The sequence below is a fragment of the Carcharodon carcharias genome, chromosome 17 (genome assembly GCF_017639515.1).
Source record: "Carcharodon carcharias isolate sCarCar2 chromosome 17, sCarCar2.pri, whole genome shotgun sequence".
NCBI lineage: Eukaryota > Metazoa > Chordata > Chondrichthyes > Lamniformes > Lamnidae > Carcharodon > Carcharodon carcharias.
Genome location: NC_054483.1, coordinates 15064459 through 15080991, shown reverse-complemented (window position 1 = coordinate 15080991; position 16533 = coordinate 15064459).

Sequence of the window (16533 nt, the reverse complement as noted above, 5' to 3'; positions counted from 1 at the left end):
ACATTGGAACAACCCATCCCAATTGCTGCACTTGAGAAACAGCTGAAGAAATGAAAAAGAATTAGGGTTGCAGGGAGAGGTAAGGAAGGTGTGTTTAAGATTTTTAACTATGTGTTTAAATTCTCTAATGGTATTGCTGTTCCCTATCTACATGACCTCCTCCAAGCTTGAAACAATCCAACCTCCCCTCATCCCCCTGACTCTGGCCTTGTGTTCCCCTTCCTTTCAGCCCACCAGGCCAGCCACCTGGGTCCCACACCCTAGAATTTCCCCCCTAACCCTTCCACTTCTTGCTCACGCTCTCTCTCACTTAAATCCCACCATTTTGATCATGCTTTTAGACTCTTACAATAATGCTTTTTATTTTGGCTTGGCACCCAGTTTATAAAGTCTTGTGGCATTTTTCAGCATTAAAGGTGTGGTATAAATGTATATTGCAGGATCTTCAATGTCATACCCGATTGTTTAACTTGAAATTAAATGTGTTCCTTAAGCATATTATCATCAGACGATTGACCCTCTGCCAAACTAGATTAACAATAAGCTCTTAATAAACAGTGACTGCCTCTCATGTCATTGCCAGAAATCCAACTGTGCTAGAAACAAAAAGACAATAATGAAGACCATCCTGTTTACAGGAGTGATGATACTGCAGTCAATTCCATGTAAGTACCAATGCGTTTTTTTTCTCCTTAAACATTCTCATTTTCAACTTGCTGCAGCATTGCATTTCCAATGTAATTGTTTTGGCCATCGGATTTGCTGCATTGGGGCACAGTGTACATGGACTCAACTGAAGAACAAAATGGTGAAGGAAAAGTCTCTCTGCTCTATGAAACTGAAATAATCAATATTTTAATGTGAACTGTGTATAACTTTTTTCATGTATGTACATAGCTTATATGGCATGGAAACAGGCCATTCAGCCCTACCAGTTCCTCTGGGTGAGGAAGTTTCTTCTGAATTCCCTATTGGATTCCTTGGTGACTATCTTATACTGATGGCCTCTAGTTCCCCTCTTCCCCACATGAGGGGCATCCCTCAGCCGCCTTTTCTCAAGAGAAAAGAAACCCAGCCTGTCTATCCTTTCCTGACAATACCCACTGGTATCCTCCTTGTAAATCTTCTCTGCACCTCTCCAGTGCTTTTGCATCCTTTTTGTGATATGACTATCAGAAATGCAAGGAGCACTCTAAATGTATTCACTGTCTATATTGGGCCTGATTTTTAACTCTACGTTGGGTGGGTTTTGAATTGAGTTAAATCTTGCTCGTTGTCTGAAAGTCTTCATCCAATCCTTGCAAAATGACATTCCTACCATCATACAGTTGCCCGCTGCCCTGTCAACCCAAAGCTTTTGTCTATTATATCAGGACCTCCAAGATAGAGTATTGTTCGGTAAGGATATCATGAGATTTAGAGCAAAGGTAGATAAATAAGATTGAGGTTCAGATCAGCCATGATCTAACTGAATGGAACAGGCTCAAAAGGCTGAATGGCCTACTTATCTTCCTTTGTCAGGCCATGAACAAGTGCAGATTCTGTCAGAGGCAAATGCCAGCAATCTGCAGTTTGATCTCTGGCATCAGTCTTCACCTAATTCCTGCAAATGCAACTCAGCTCTTCCCTGCCACAGTAATCCATATGTCCCTGCTGCCACAGCAACCATCAGGTGTCTTGTACCATGGCAACCTTGAGTGATCACAGACTTTGAGATGACGCCATGTTCAGTGCTTGATTCCATGTCAGACATTGAGTGAAAACCACGTTTATTCAAATTGGGTACTGGACCACTGAAGGGTGTTAAAATTGAAGACTTCTACCTGGCTTCTTTCAGAGGTGGGTTATGTGGCTTTAGTTTTGGTCAGGTTGGTCTTCAGGTGTCTTTTTAACAAAGTAATAACAGAAACCCTGTTCAAGCCCTCAGTGACCCCATTGTGACAGCTCTTATTGATCCCAGCCTTGTGCCTCATTCACAGCCTTTGGTTGCATTTAACAATGAATGAGTCAGTCATTCCTAATATGGAGAGCAGGGCCTTTTTTTTTGCTAGAAGTGTTACTTTCTAGAATTTATAAATGACATGAACCTATCACTTAAAGTCAAGTGCAGAAGTACACTGAGTTGCTGCTGACTCATCAGTTGTAACTTTCAGTGGAGTGTGTGAGTTCTTGGATTTTATTGAACTCTGCCAAGATCAATGAAAGCTCTCAAAGTCTGTGATCGCTCAAGGTTGCCATGGTACAAGACACCTGATGGTTGCTGTGGCAGCAGGGACATATGGATTACTATGGCAGGGAAGAGCTGAGTTGCATTCGCAGGAATTAGGTGAAGACTGATGCCAGAGATCAAACTGCAGATTGCTGGCATTTGCCTGACAGAATCTGCACATGTTCATGGGGAGGTGATTCCAACTTCCTGTTAACGTTGTTATTTCCTTCGCTTTAGGGTGTGTTTAAACAGCTGGATTCACAAAAATTCCCACTTCACAAGTGGTTAAAGAGTTCATTAGCAGCTTCAAACTGACAAACTGATTATTAGTGTTCAGATGTACACAGATTGGTCAGTTTCTGCCAGGTGAGGTTACTGTAGTTACAGAGATCAAAGGCATCAGCAGGAAACCAAGATGAAGCCTTTATTTTGCCTCGCAGATGATATTCACAGCCAGAAATAGTGCACTGTAATAATTATTTATCATGGATGAAAATATACAGCATTGTTATTTTACACACAAGTTGCTACTTCCTCCATTCAAACTATAAACACCAATCAGCTAAGCAACCTAAACAGTATTATGACTCAGCTGGCAATGATTTCCCTTCAGCACGCACAGCTATTTATCCATCAGGAGACTTGGAGAGTGAATGAGGCTATTAGTTGGGGTGGCTGGGTGGGAAAGACGGCCAGAATCAAATTAGCAACATGTTAATTTCAAATTGACGTTCAGAACAACTCCACACATTCACGCATAGGCTAGAGTTCCACGTCAACCAGTGGAAGCTAAAGTCCTGGAATCTTTTCTGAAACAATTGGACACTGAAAGGGGAGGATTTCAGAATATCTCTGGGTGAATGAACCAAGATTGGACAATTGGCCTTCTTCATCCATAACTCGCAGTTCCTGTCTTCTCACTCAACTTCTACACACGCACCTTTTAACAGCAATCAAATGTCATAATTTTGAATAAACATGGATTTCACTCAATGTCTGACATGGAATCAAGCACTGAATGTGCCATCATCTCACTGAAGGCCCTGTCTCTGGTCTAGAGGCGCAAAAGTTAATTGAAGTGCCCCCCTTCACTGCCAGTCTAGTGCCTGAGATCACAAATCAATTGCAGGCCAAAAACTGAAAATCTCCATAGATCAGTTACACATTGGCTCAACCAGAATAGTCATTGAAGCAAATTCTTTCTAAAGAGTTTTCAATACGAGAAAGGGTAGTTGATTTGGACTTTGCAAAAGGGAATCAAGTTCCTGCTGAATGTTTCCAGCAAGCGCAATAAAAACATCGGGGTGGGTGAACGGTTAGGATAGAATCCTCAGTGACACTAACATTCATACTGTGTGGTTTGGCCATTCTTCCCCATTAAATTCTGTCCTCCTGCTTAATGTATTTCATATAGCTCCAACTTTCTCATCCTTTCCTGCAGAAAACTGCAGCAGTGCATTTGAAAATGATCCGCAAATTTGAGATAACTAGCACCGTAGAGAAATATTCCATATTTAAGAACAACAGTTCAGATTTTGGTTCCATACAGTGAAGAATTTGAGCTAAGTTATTCCACAGGCTTCGCTGCTTTCTTTGTTTTGTGCAGGTGAAACGTTGAAATGCTATGCCTGTGCGATATCAAATGAGGATTGTCGCAAACACAGGATCATAGACCTGCCCAAAGTTTGCAGACAGCTGTTCCATAATCCTAGGATCAAATGAGTACAGTATGACCAAGAGAAAAACTGCCCATGACTATTTCTCAAAATAGCTTCTCTTCTCTTTGAGTGGAAATGAAACTGGGAAACCCCTGATTCTTGTACATCCATGCGCTCTTAGTATAATAAATCCTTGGGGAATGAATTATGAAGCAGCCATTCTGAGATCAATTTGCCAGAAAAAGAAATAATTGCTTTTATTCATCCAGTAAGCCTCATTAGCCTCTGTGCGACTATTCAATTAAAATAATCATCTGCTTCAATGAGCAAAAGATTCGGGAGGAAAGTGGTAACAACCTTTTAGCTGGCTTTGATACTTTCTCCTACTCCCAGCCTAAAACGTGTTGATGAAATTAGGCAAAAGGATATCGTTCTGGTCATGAAGCTAAACCAATTAGGAAAATGGAGACTTCTTGGAACACAGGTGCTATCATTGGCACCAGTCTTGCAAAGCATTGCATTGGCCATAGAGACATGCACACAGGACCCTGAGATACACAAACCAGTGGCATTTCTTCTGCCCTACAAGACCATATTGTTTACTCACAGACATGCATTTTCCCATGCCAGTTTATCATCAAAGGGAAGTACAACACTTCTAATTATGCACTAGACACTAGATTTATAACTGCAGAATTCCGGTACTGAAGCCACATGCTGGAAAGCAGTATTTCAACTGTTTGAAATTTTACCAGGCTAAATAGGCTCAATATAATTGGCCACACAGCTCGCCTCAGCTACATATTGATTAAAAGGCAAATATAACAAAAAGCTCCTGCTTTAACACCGTCCCTCCCAAGAAACTTACTTAATTTCTCCATTAACATTACTAGTTTTTCATCAACTCCAGTCCTTTGTGAAAGGCAAATGTTATGACAACAGCATAAAATTGGGAATCTAAATAAAGCCTGTACTACAATTAAGCTGGAGTAGGAAAGCCCAGGAATATGTTTGGTTTAAGCTGCTTGTTGTAGATGGGGCTTCATTGTGACAAAGTATGTTAGAAATTAATTAGAACCAAGAATACAGTAAATGGGCCACTGTAGCTGACATATGTCATTAGTCAGACTTGACAGAAACCAGGCACCTATATATTATGAGAGATCCCTGAAGATAAAGTACATTATTTTAGATGAACGTGCTTTCACAGCGCATAAGTTTAAAGGTTAATGTGGCTCATGACTTTTATCAAACTGCAACCAATAAATGGAAAAGAGGCTGGCAAATATACAAGTGCAATTTATAGCCCATAATACTGGATGTACCATCTTTTGCAAATGAACTACTTTAAGAAAGAGATTGATGCGTGTTAGATTGACCTTAACTTCACAATTCAAGATCAATTGCTATGGAACTGGGATATCATAGAGAGCAATGGTAAGCAAATGCAACTTAAAACAGCAATTCAGAAAGGTAGGTGCGTGAAGAAATAAAACTGACAAGGCTGAGGCTCGGTGTGCCATTTTAACTTTGAAGGACAACTTGCATATGTTCTTGAAGATTATTCACACGTGCACATCCTTCGGTTCCAGGCAGTGTGAATAAATCATGTTCATATAAGGCTTTCTGTGGCTAATTCCAATTTGCCTCTGGTGGAGTAAATTGACTGCTGTTTCACTGATAACTGCAATGGGCCGACCAAGTGCAAAAGTGTGAGCACTAGTAGTAACAGCGGTACTTAAACCTCTACAACCCAACACTGATTCTAAGTGCTTTCCTTGCATGATGGTTATTTTGTAGACTTTAAAACCAGTTTTCTTATTTTTCTGCCAATTCATGGTTGTAGCAATTTAAGATTTTTATGCAACATTTATTACTTGATGAAAACATGCATTGGTGCAACACAAAGTGTTTCAAAAGACTTGAGCATAATTGTTATAGCTCCTTGAAAACCAAATTACAAGAGATTTACTGCAACCTTTATGCAAACATTGAATGGAGCTTCAATGAACGTACATTTGACCGAATATTTAGATGCAATGCTCATTGCAAACATATTGCATGAACGCAAGATACTGCGAAAATGTAAAATGTACAACAGCCTTTTGCCTTATAATGTCACTGAACATTACACAGATTTACACTCTGGTAATTTTGAAATTAAATTGGTGCCATCAAGTTACCAGCAGCAGTTCATTCCGTGTTTGTTTTGAATCTGCTTGAAAGCCCATTTGGACATATTGTAAAATAAAATCTGGTATTATGTGGAAAATTGTTTGGACCGCCAGGTACGTCCATTTCCTCCACCATCTACATTCATTTCTGACAGAAAAACAGTTTTGCGCCACCTCGGAGAAAGTGAGATTGAGCTTTCTATAACAAAAGTGAAGAAAGGCAGCGGTTTCCCAAATACAGAAGTTTTGTACCTTTTTGGAGCTGAAGAAACGACAATGTTTTACTCAAAAATTGAACAACGTTTTTACAGGCAAATCAATTAAGCGAATTTTTTCCTCCAAATCTGTTGCTCGCAACTATGAAATTTACCTTCAAAATGTACCACCTTTTACTGCTCAGAATAAATCGTATCCTGTGAAACGATTGAAAGCTGACTTTATTGAAAGTTTGACACAAATTAAATGGAGCATTAGTTTGCTGCTTATTTTTCTGACTTTATCTTTTTCCCAAATGCAGCTTCCTTCAGCTCCACAAGTTCTCAGGGCTGAAGAGCTGCACTGAACAATTTGATTGGGGTAATGGGCAGGAGAGAGGGGCGAAGCTCAAGTTCTTTATTCTTTCACCACCTGTCCACTATTGTTTTAAAATAGGCTGTGACGCTGATTCCAAAAATCCTTGGTTTCTGAAGTCAATTTTTAAAGGATCTGGCTAGAAACTCTCTTAGGAAGTTTAGTTTATTCAGATGATCACAACTTCTCTCACACACACATGCAAGTATACAGTAAGGGGATAGAAAAGGGGTGCTTTACAGCTATGAATAACTTAATAAAAAAAACACAGAAATAGATTTCAGTTTACTTGATTCCCAAAGTCCTTACTTTAAAAAAAATTCATTCATGGGATGTAGGTGTCACTGGCTAGGCCAGCATTTATTGCCCATCCCTAGTTGCTCTTGAGAAGGTTATGATGAGCTTCCGCCTTGAACTGCTGCAGTCCATGTGGTGTAGGTAAACCCACAGTGCTGTTAGGGAAGAAATTCCAGGAATTTGACTCAGCGATAGTGAAGGAATGGCTATATATTTCCAAGTCAGGAGGGTGAGGAGCTTGGAGGAGAAATTCCTGGTGATGATGTTCCCATGTATCTGCTGCCTTTGTCCTTTGAGATGGTAGTGGTCTGAGTTTGGAAGGTGCTGTCCAAGAAGCCTTGGTGTGTTTCTGCAGTGCCTCTTGTAGATGGTACACACTGCTGCCACTGTGTGTCAGTGGTGGCCGGAGTGAACATTTGTGGATGGGGTGCCAATCAAGCAGACTACTTTGTCCTGGATGGTATTTTGTGTTGTTGGAGCTGCACTCATCCAGGTAAGTGGCGAATAGTCCATCACGCTCCTGACTTGTACTTTGTAGATGGTGGAAAAGCTTTGGGGAGTCAGGAGATGAATTACTCACAAGAGGATTACTCTGACCTCTTGTAGCCGAATTATTTATGTAGCTAGTCCAGTTCGGTCTCTGGTCAATGGTAACCCCCAGGATAGTGGGGGTTTCAGCGATGGTAATGCCTTTGAATGTCAAAGGGTGATGGTCAGTTTCTCTCTTCTTGGAGATGGTCATTGCCTGGCACTTGTGTGGAATGAATGTTACTTGCCACTTGTCAGCCCAAGCCTGGATATTATCCAGGTCTTGCTGCATTTGGACATGGACAGCTTCAGTATCTGAGGAGTCATGAATGGTACTGAACATTGTGCAACCATCAGCGAACGTCCCCACTTCTGACCTGGTGATGGAAGGAAAGCCATTCATGAAGCAGCTGAAGGTAGTTGGATCGAGGACTTTACTGTGAGGAACTCCTGCGGTGATGTCCTGGGGTGATTGACCTCCAACAATCACAACCATCTTCCTTTGTGCTAGGTATGACTCCAGCCAGCTGAGAGTTTTCCCCCTGGTTCCCATTGATCCCTAGCGCTCCTTGATGCCACACTTGGTCAAATGCTGCCTTGATGTCAAGGGCAGTCACTCTCACCTCACCTTGGGAGCTCAGCTCATTTTTCCATGTGTGAACCAAGGCTGTAATGAGGACAGGAGCTGAGTGGTCCTGGTGGAATCCATACTGAGTTTCAGTGAGCAGGTTATTTCTGAGCGGGTGCCACTTGATAGCACTGTTGATGACCCCTTCCATCACTTTACTGATGATCGACAAGAGACTGATGGGACGCTAATTGGCTGGGTTAGATTTGTCCTGCTTTTTGTGTACAGGACATACCTGGGCAATTTTCCACATTGCTGGGTAGATGCCAGTGTTGTAGCTGTACTGGAACAGCTTGGCTAGGGGCACGGCAGGTTTTGAGCACAAGTCTTCAGTACTATCGCTGGAATATTGTCAGGGCCCATAGTCTTTGCAATATCCAGTGCCTTCAGCCATTTCTTGATATCACATGGAGTGAATCGAATTGGCTGAAGACTGGCATCTATGATGCTGGGGATTTCTGGAGGAGGCAAAGGTAGATCATCTACTCAGCACTTCCGGCTGAAGATTGTAGCAAATGCTTCAGCCTTGTCTTTTGCACTGATGTGCTGGGCTCCCCCATCATTGAGGATTGGTACATTTGTGAAACCTCCTCCTCCAGTAAGTTGTTTAATTGTCCACCACCATTCACAACTGGATGTGGCAGGACTGCAGAGCTTCAGTCTGATCTGTTGGTTGTGGAATTGCTGAGCTCTGTCTATCGCAAGCATGCATGTAGTCCTGTGTTGTAGCTTCACCAGGGTGACTCCTCATTTTTAGGTATGTCTGTTGCTGCTCCTGGCATGCCCTCCCGCACTCTTCATTGAACCAGGGTTGGTCCTCTGGCTTGGTGGTAATGGTAGAGTGGGTGATATACCGGGCCATGAGGTTACAGATTGTGGTTGAGTACAATTCTGCTGCTGCTCATGGCCCACAGCACCTCATGGAGGCACAATTTTGAATTGCTAGATCTGTTCAAAATCTATCCCACGTAGCATGGTGTTAGTGCCACACAACATGATGGAGGGTATTCCCAATGTGAAGATGGGACTTTGTCTCCACAAGAACTGTGTGGTGGCCACTCCTATCAATACTGTCATGGACAGGTGCATCTATGGCTCGCAGATCGGTGAGGGTGAGGTCAAGTATGACTTTCCCTCTTGTTGTTTACCCCACCACCTGCTGTAGACCCAGTCTAGCAGCTATGTCCTTTAGGACTTAGCCAACTTGGTCAATAGTGGTGCTACCAAGCCACTCTTGGTGATGTTGAATTCCCCCACCCAGAGTACGATCTGCACCCTTTCCATCCTCAGTGCTTCCTCCAAATGATGGTCAATATGTAGGGGCACTGATTCATCAGCTGAGGGGTGATGGTATGTGGTAATTAGCAGGTGGTTTCCTTGCCCATGTTTGACCTGATGCTTTGAAACTTCATGGGGTCCAGAGTCGATGTTCAGGAATCCCTGGCCAACTCCCTCTTGACTGTATACCACTATGCCGACACCTCTGTTGGGTAAATCCTGCCTGTGGTACAGGACGCTCCTAGGGTGATGGTGGTGTCTGGGATATTATCTCTAAGATATGATTCCGTAAGTATAATTATGTCAGGCTGTTGCTTGACTTGTCTGTGGGACAGCTCTCCCACTTTTGGCAAAGCCCCCAGATGTTAGCACAGTGGATTTGCAGGGTCGACAGGGCTGAGTTCGCCATTGTCATTTTTGGTGCCTAAGTTGATGCCGGGTGATCCATCCTATTTCATTCCTTATAGACTTCATAGTGGTTTGATACAACCGAGTGGCTTGCTAGGCCATTTCAGAGGGCATTTAAGAGTCAACCACAGAAAGTCAAAATCCAAAGGGAGCTCCCTTTGTTCATGGCTGAAGGCAGAAGTGCAGAGTTCCATTAAAAAATGGTGACATAGAGAGATGTGGTTGATAGAGACTTTGTCTGCTTGGCAGGCAGTGGCCATGGCTTCAAGAGTAAACAGGTTTCAAGGAGGGTTTGTTGCAGGCTGCTTTGTCAGCCTGAAATCCTACTGTCTGATGTTGGCAGGTTGAAGATAAATCAACAGACTGGCCTACTTCTGAGTTCTCAAGTGTATAAAGAGATTTCAAATGGTCACTTTAGTCATGTGACCTCCTTCCTTCACAATGATTTCCTAAAGGGATGCTTATCTGGTGTTTGGTCCCGGCTTTTGTTTTAGGCTTATAATGTCCCAGCCATTAGCCTCTGAAAATCTTTATGCATATTAAAGAGCTTGTTCCAGGTATCTATTGTCTTAGTAGACCCTTGGACTCCACTAGAGGGGTAAGCTTATAAAGATGCAAATTACAACCATTTCCTTGCAATAGTTCCTTTTTGAAATGGACCTTGACAGCCTCAGGTGTGAGATTCCATGAGCAATATGTCAGGTATGTCTCCAGTGCAATCCATATAATGCCTTAAAATTCCAGACATCAGGTAACTTGTGGCAGCCATCTTTTGGTTCAGCAAAGTTCATTATTTAAATAAGCAAAAAAGAATGAAATTTGATTTACATAGTTTATGACTTCTTTCATGTCTTACTGACCTGACAGCTTGGCTTTGGGAAAGTGTGAAACAGAGCAACTTAGAGACATGCAGTTCCCTTCCTCCATCTCAAAAATCTCCCACTTTCCTCTTGGTAATCAAGGAAAAGTTATTGGGAAGTTAAAAAGTCAATCTTGTGCTAAATGTTAGAACTTCTCAGAAAAAAGACCAAACAATAATCGAGCACCTTCCAAGTCTTCAGGCTGTCCCCGTCACGGCCAATGATTAAAGTGTCTGCTGCTGTTGTTCTACTTCCTTTAGTATTTTAAACCATTGTTAGTATGACTCATCAGATTAAATATGGTTGGGGCCTTGGGCTCCAACAACATTCAGAAACCCTCCGCACAATCCCTTCCAAATCTTCTAAAATACAAACAGGCTTTAAAACACATGCAGGAATAGGCCTGTAGAACTTTGACACGCTGCTTAATAACATAGCAAATCATATCACAATCGGCTATGCTTGTGCATCAGCATAGGCCACTTTTGGACAAGCCCCATGTATTACCACCTCTTGTTCATCATCACCATTTAAACATGATGTGAAGATACTTGGATTATTGGGGGACACATGAACTCATCCAATCAAATTCTTATGGACAAACCATGTGCATTGTTGGTGGAATAGGCAAGTGGCAACTACCTTGGTCAGTGGCTAGCATAGTTTGAAACTTTATATGCTTCTCTCATAAAGAAGGAAAAAGGTCAATTATTGCAGATCACTCTCACAGATCCTAACTAATAAGTGTAGACCTCCACAACAAGTTGTAAATGTTATAAATTCCCAATACATGCACAATTTTCTGACCTTCAGTCAGAATTAAAGAAATAAATAAGCTGCACTTTGGCTTATGTTGTGAGAAGTCTTCCAGATTGTGGGCCCTTTGATATAATGAATTGAAACTAGCTGGGGCCTGATTTTAACTCTGTTTGCTTGAATGCAACAGCTCTCACAATACGAGATGGGATGTTAATATTTAAGCATACCATCTTGCTTCTAACATTTTTCTTGATGGTTCAGCTATGGTATCAATTTAATTTGTCTGTTGAGTGGTGATGGTGTTTTATCTAATTCACAAGGCCTTGAATTCCATGATTGAAAGTTGACAACAGCAGACCATATTAACTAATGTTATTTTGACAACGGCCTGAAATGAAGCTGTATTTCCCATTTGTCACATGGTGAAAACTTGCTTTCTTCACATCTCTAAAAACACATTTCACTTCAGTTTCCTCAAATGTACATCATCAAAGGCCAAGAGATTGAGTTCACTGTGGATCCATGTGGCCTAGGGTTGCCAACAGTGATTAAATCTGTTCTTGGAGGCTTCATCACATGACTTGCCTCCATGCTCCAGCCAATACACCAATCCTTGTAACAAGTACCTTCCAACACCAATTGGAAAGCATAACTCACTACCCAATTGGATGATGCTTGACTGTCAGTCAAACAGCCTTCCTTTTCCCCTTTTCAATATTTTTATATCTGGTAAGGAGAAATGGTCAAAGAAAATGACCAAAAACAACCTTTTATATGCCATAATGTATTTTCTCCAGGGCTGCACATAGCATGTGTCCTAGAAATTGATCTTCAATTTCCTGGAGACTCCAGGCCAATCCTGAAGAGTTGGCAACCCTTGGCCCACCCAATGACCGCAAGCTGCAAATGTTTGCCAGGTATTCACAGTAAGCTTGACAGCAGAAAACCACTTGAATTTCAGGCCTGTTCCTCCTGGCTCCACATTCAGGCAAGTATTTATTTTATAACTTACCTTTTTGGCGGCTGCTTGTACCACCAGTTCCTGGTCAGGCTGCATGTGGTTTTCCTGAATGTGCTCAGCTATATTCAGCAAAATACAGTTTGGTAAATGTGCCAGCAAACAGGCCTCTGACTTGCAACTGCAAAGGGTCAAGCGCCTCTTTCAGGCATAGGCCCTGGACGCTGCTTCTGATTCCTATACCAATATGGCAGGCTTCCAGTTCAGACTGTGCCACCTCTCAGATTGGACAATTTCACCCCTGCTTTTCATTTTAAAACAGGTGCAGCATCATGGGATTTCTAGGCCAGAAAATCTTATCTGAGATTCATGCCAACTTGTATGACAATGTCAAATAGTCTGCCTGAAAAATTGTCATGAGTTAGAACCACAATTTGGATTACTTGTCATGAACTAGAGTTAACATATGAAACAAAATATAAATTAATTACTGAACTATTTCTTCAATTCATTTATCTTCCCATTTGGTCTTTACGTTGCTATGAATAGCTTGGTTCAGAGATACTGAGGCTTTATCTGACTTGGATAGCCTTGAAGTCTGGCATGCTGATATTGTTGTGAGATGTGTGTAGTTCAGTAGGTCTCATGGAGAGGCTTTGAGTCTTGTATAGTTTAACAGTAAGTGTTTATTAACTTCTTGTAACTATGTACAGGATAAGGTCTAAGCTGGGAGCTGTCTCCATGCTTGCACACATCTTTTTTGTCCAATACAAAACTGACCTCTCAAACTGGATCTTGTGTCCCTTTACAGCACAGAATGGGCAGTACTGTACCCAGTCTCACGTTAACCCTTTCTATGCCAGACCCTTATACTACAGATATTTGGTAAAAACAGAGAGCTTCCATTTTAACTGAAGCTATTTTGCTTTCCTACACCAATTGGAAAGCAAGACTCATTATCCAATTGGATGGTGCTTGACTGCCAGCCAAACAACCTTCCCTTTCCCTTACTTACCAGGGTGAAAAATTTTGTTTTCACCATATCCCCAAACAGACATAACCCTTCAGTTCCCTCAGACTTGCATCACCGGTCAGAGAAAATTCTGTTCTGTACTCGTGACAACCGGTGCTAAAATTATCGACAGGATGACTTTTAGCCCCACTTCCCTAGGTCTGAAAGGGAGTAAAATACTCACTCAGTTTTTGTTTTGACTCTCCAACTGTCAAATTCTGCTCAAGTTTGTCATTAATGGTCCTAAAAAGCAGAAGTCAGTATTTTTGTAGAATTTTTAACTCACTCTTTGGAGGAGGAGTGGGAATATGTAAGGCACTGTTGAACACAGATTGTCCATGAATTCTTTTTTCCTGATGTTACACAGTTTGAGCCACATCATTTTTTTTGTGTTGCTATGGCCTACCATGTCACTTGGACTGAAGTAAAGCTGTGTTTGAATCTATGCTTTATCTCAGAGCCATGTTAGTAAAATCTTCAGCAATATGATAGGAAGCCATATAGACCGGGGTGGGGGGGTCCCACTTTAAACTCTTTCTCTTTACTGAGCCAGCCAAGGTGCAAGTGGCAACACCATTCATTAGCTCAGCAGTCTGGGTGGTTGCTTTCCAGTAATTGCTGTTGGAAAAGGTCTTTGACTGGATGTCCAATTGGGACATCATCAGGCTTATTAGTGGATTCCGCCCCCTGATCCCCACTCGTTGTGAGGAATGCTCGGCTTTTATCATTCGGGGGAAACTGAATGCATGTGTCAATGTAACACATTCATATTGTGTCTTAAGTGGCAGCTGTGGCTTCCTCGGGAGCACTCCCACCTCTTAAGGTTGTTGGTTCGAAAACCCAGAGACTTGAGCACATAATACTAGGCTGACAATTTAGTGCTGAACTATTCTAAGTGTAACGTTTCAAATGAGACATTAACCAAGGCGCTATGTGCCCTCTCGGATGGACATAAAAGATCTCACAGCCTGTATTTTGAAGAAGAGCAGTGGAAATAAACCAAGAGTGTGTGTAATGGTGCACTTTAAGACTGAATTAAATTTTTAAATACAATTAATACAGGCAATCCCTTGGGCTGTTATTCACTACAATGAGCAAAAACGAATAAATCAGCAACATAAGGAAAGATAATTCTGCTATCCAACATCACTCAGTACTTTGAATCACCAGGTAACAGAGCTTGGCCTGAGGATGTGGACAGATTGTCTGCCCACAAATCTGTGGTTTGTGTGGACTAACTGGAGGCCAGTATAGATGGACTGTACAGTAAGGAAATGGTTTACTTCAGCAACAGTTAACTTTTGTTCAAATGGGGAAATTCCAATTTACTTCAATAAGTGAAAGGCCAAAGGTAGATCAGCCCAGAAGCAATGATTAGTTGATGCTCAGCCTGGGGTTCATATGCCGAAAGGCCATGAAAGGAAAGACATAGTTAGGGATGCAAGGAATTTACAGTTTTGAGGAAAGAAAGGAGATTGTGATCTGTCCCGATTGTTACTGAAACAAATAAAAGAATACAGAATTCTAAATTCAGCTGAATTATCAGAAGGGGCAACATCGATGCTGCACAGATTTAGCACAGGCCTTTGCTTCTATCAGTCCAGCAAGATCGATAGATCTGTCTACTAGCTGTAAAGATCCCATGTGATCCCATATTCAAATGGATATAGGCCTACAGCAGAAACTGCCTCAATGAGTGTTCCATTCTCGAACATTAATTTCCTGCATTTTGAAGAACCTGAATTTCACCAAAAGAAGGACGGAATCATCCAGTCCCATTGGCGGCAGTCATCATGGTGGGCGGGGGCGGGGGTGGGGGACGTCTCAGTGTGAGGGGCAGAAATCAGTTTCATGTTGGCGTAAAGGCATAGCAGGATTATCCAATGGTGTCCGCCGTGGAAGAACGCCAATCCCACTGGAGGCTGGCGTGAACCCGATTTGCATCCCAGCAATAGGGTGCAAAGTAAGGCCTGACCAGAATCGTCCCTCCGCGTCCGGTTTACCGTTACGCTGGCAGGAAAACACGCTGGCCCAGAACACATCTGGACAAGTGAGACGTGCAGAAGCTGGGACTCAACTTTAGGGCATTGCTCAGATCATGGACACGCAAGGAGAAGATGCTGGAGCCCCACAGCTACCAGACCCAGGAAGACCGGACCCATGCTGGGTGGATCCTGGTAGACATGGATCCGCCATGAAGTAACTCACAGAAGGTGGGAGGTCTCCGTTGATGCTTCAGATCTGCTTCAGAACATCACGGTCTTGGCCATAGGCTGCTATGGATGATTGGCGTGACGGGGGAGGGGTGGAGAGGAAGGTGTACCAGAGTGTGGGGGGGTGGAGAGGAAGGTTTTGGTGTGAATGGGATACGAAGGACTGGGGTGGGTGAGGTTGGGAGTCAGGGGAAGACGGTGTCGGGGGAGTAAGGTTGGGAGGCAGGGATGAAGGTATCGAGGAGGTGAGGTTGAGTGTGGGGGACGAAGGTTTAAGGTGGGGTGAGGTTGGGGTGGTGGACAAAGGTGTCAGTAGGGTGGTAAGGTGTCAGTGGGGTGAGGTTAGGAGGAGGGGATGAAGGTGTCAGGGGGTGAGTTTGCAGGGGGACAAAAGTGTTAAACAAAAAAAAACAAAGAAAATTACAGCACAGGAACAGGCCCTTCAGCCCCCCAAGCCTGCGCCGATCATATTGCCCATCAACTAAAACATTTTGCACTTCCGGGGTCTGTATCCCTCTATTCCCATCCTATTCATGTATTTGTCAAGCTGCCTCTTAAACACCACTATCGTGCCTGTTTCCACCACCTCCTCTGGCAGCGAATTCCAGACACTCACTATCCTCCGCGTAAAAAAAACTTGCCCCGCACATCTCTTATATAGTTTTCTCCTCTCACCTTAAATCTATGTCCCCTAGTAATTGACTCTTCCACCCTGGGAAAAAACTTTTGACTATCTACTCTGTCCATGCCACTCATAATTTTGTAAACTTCTATCAAGTCGCCCCTCAATCTCCGTCGCTCTCGTGAGAACAATCCGAGCTTCTCCAACCTCTCCTCATAGCTAATAACCTCCAGACCAGGCAGCATCCTGGTCAACCTCCTCTGCACCCTCCCCAATGCCTCCATATCCTTTTGGTAATGTGGCGACCAGAATTGCATGCAATATTCCAAGTGTGGCCTAACCAAGGTTCTATACAGCTA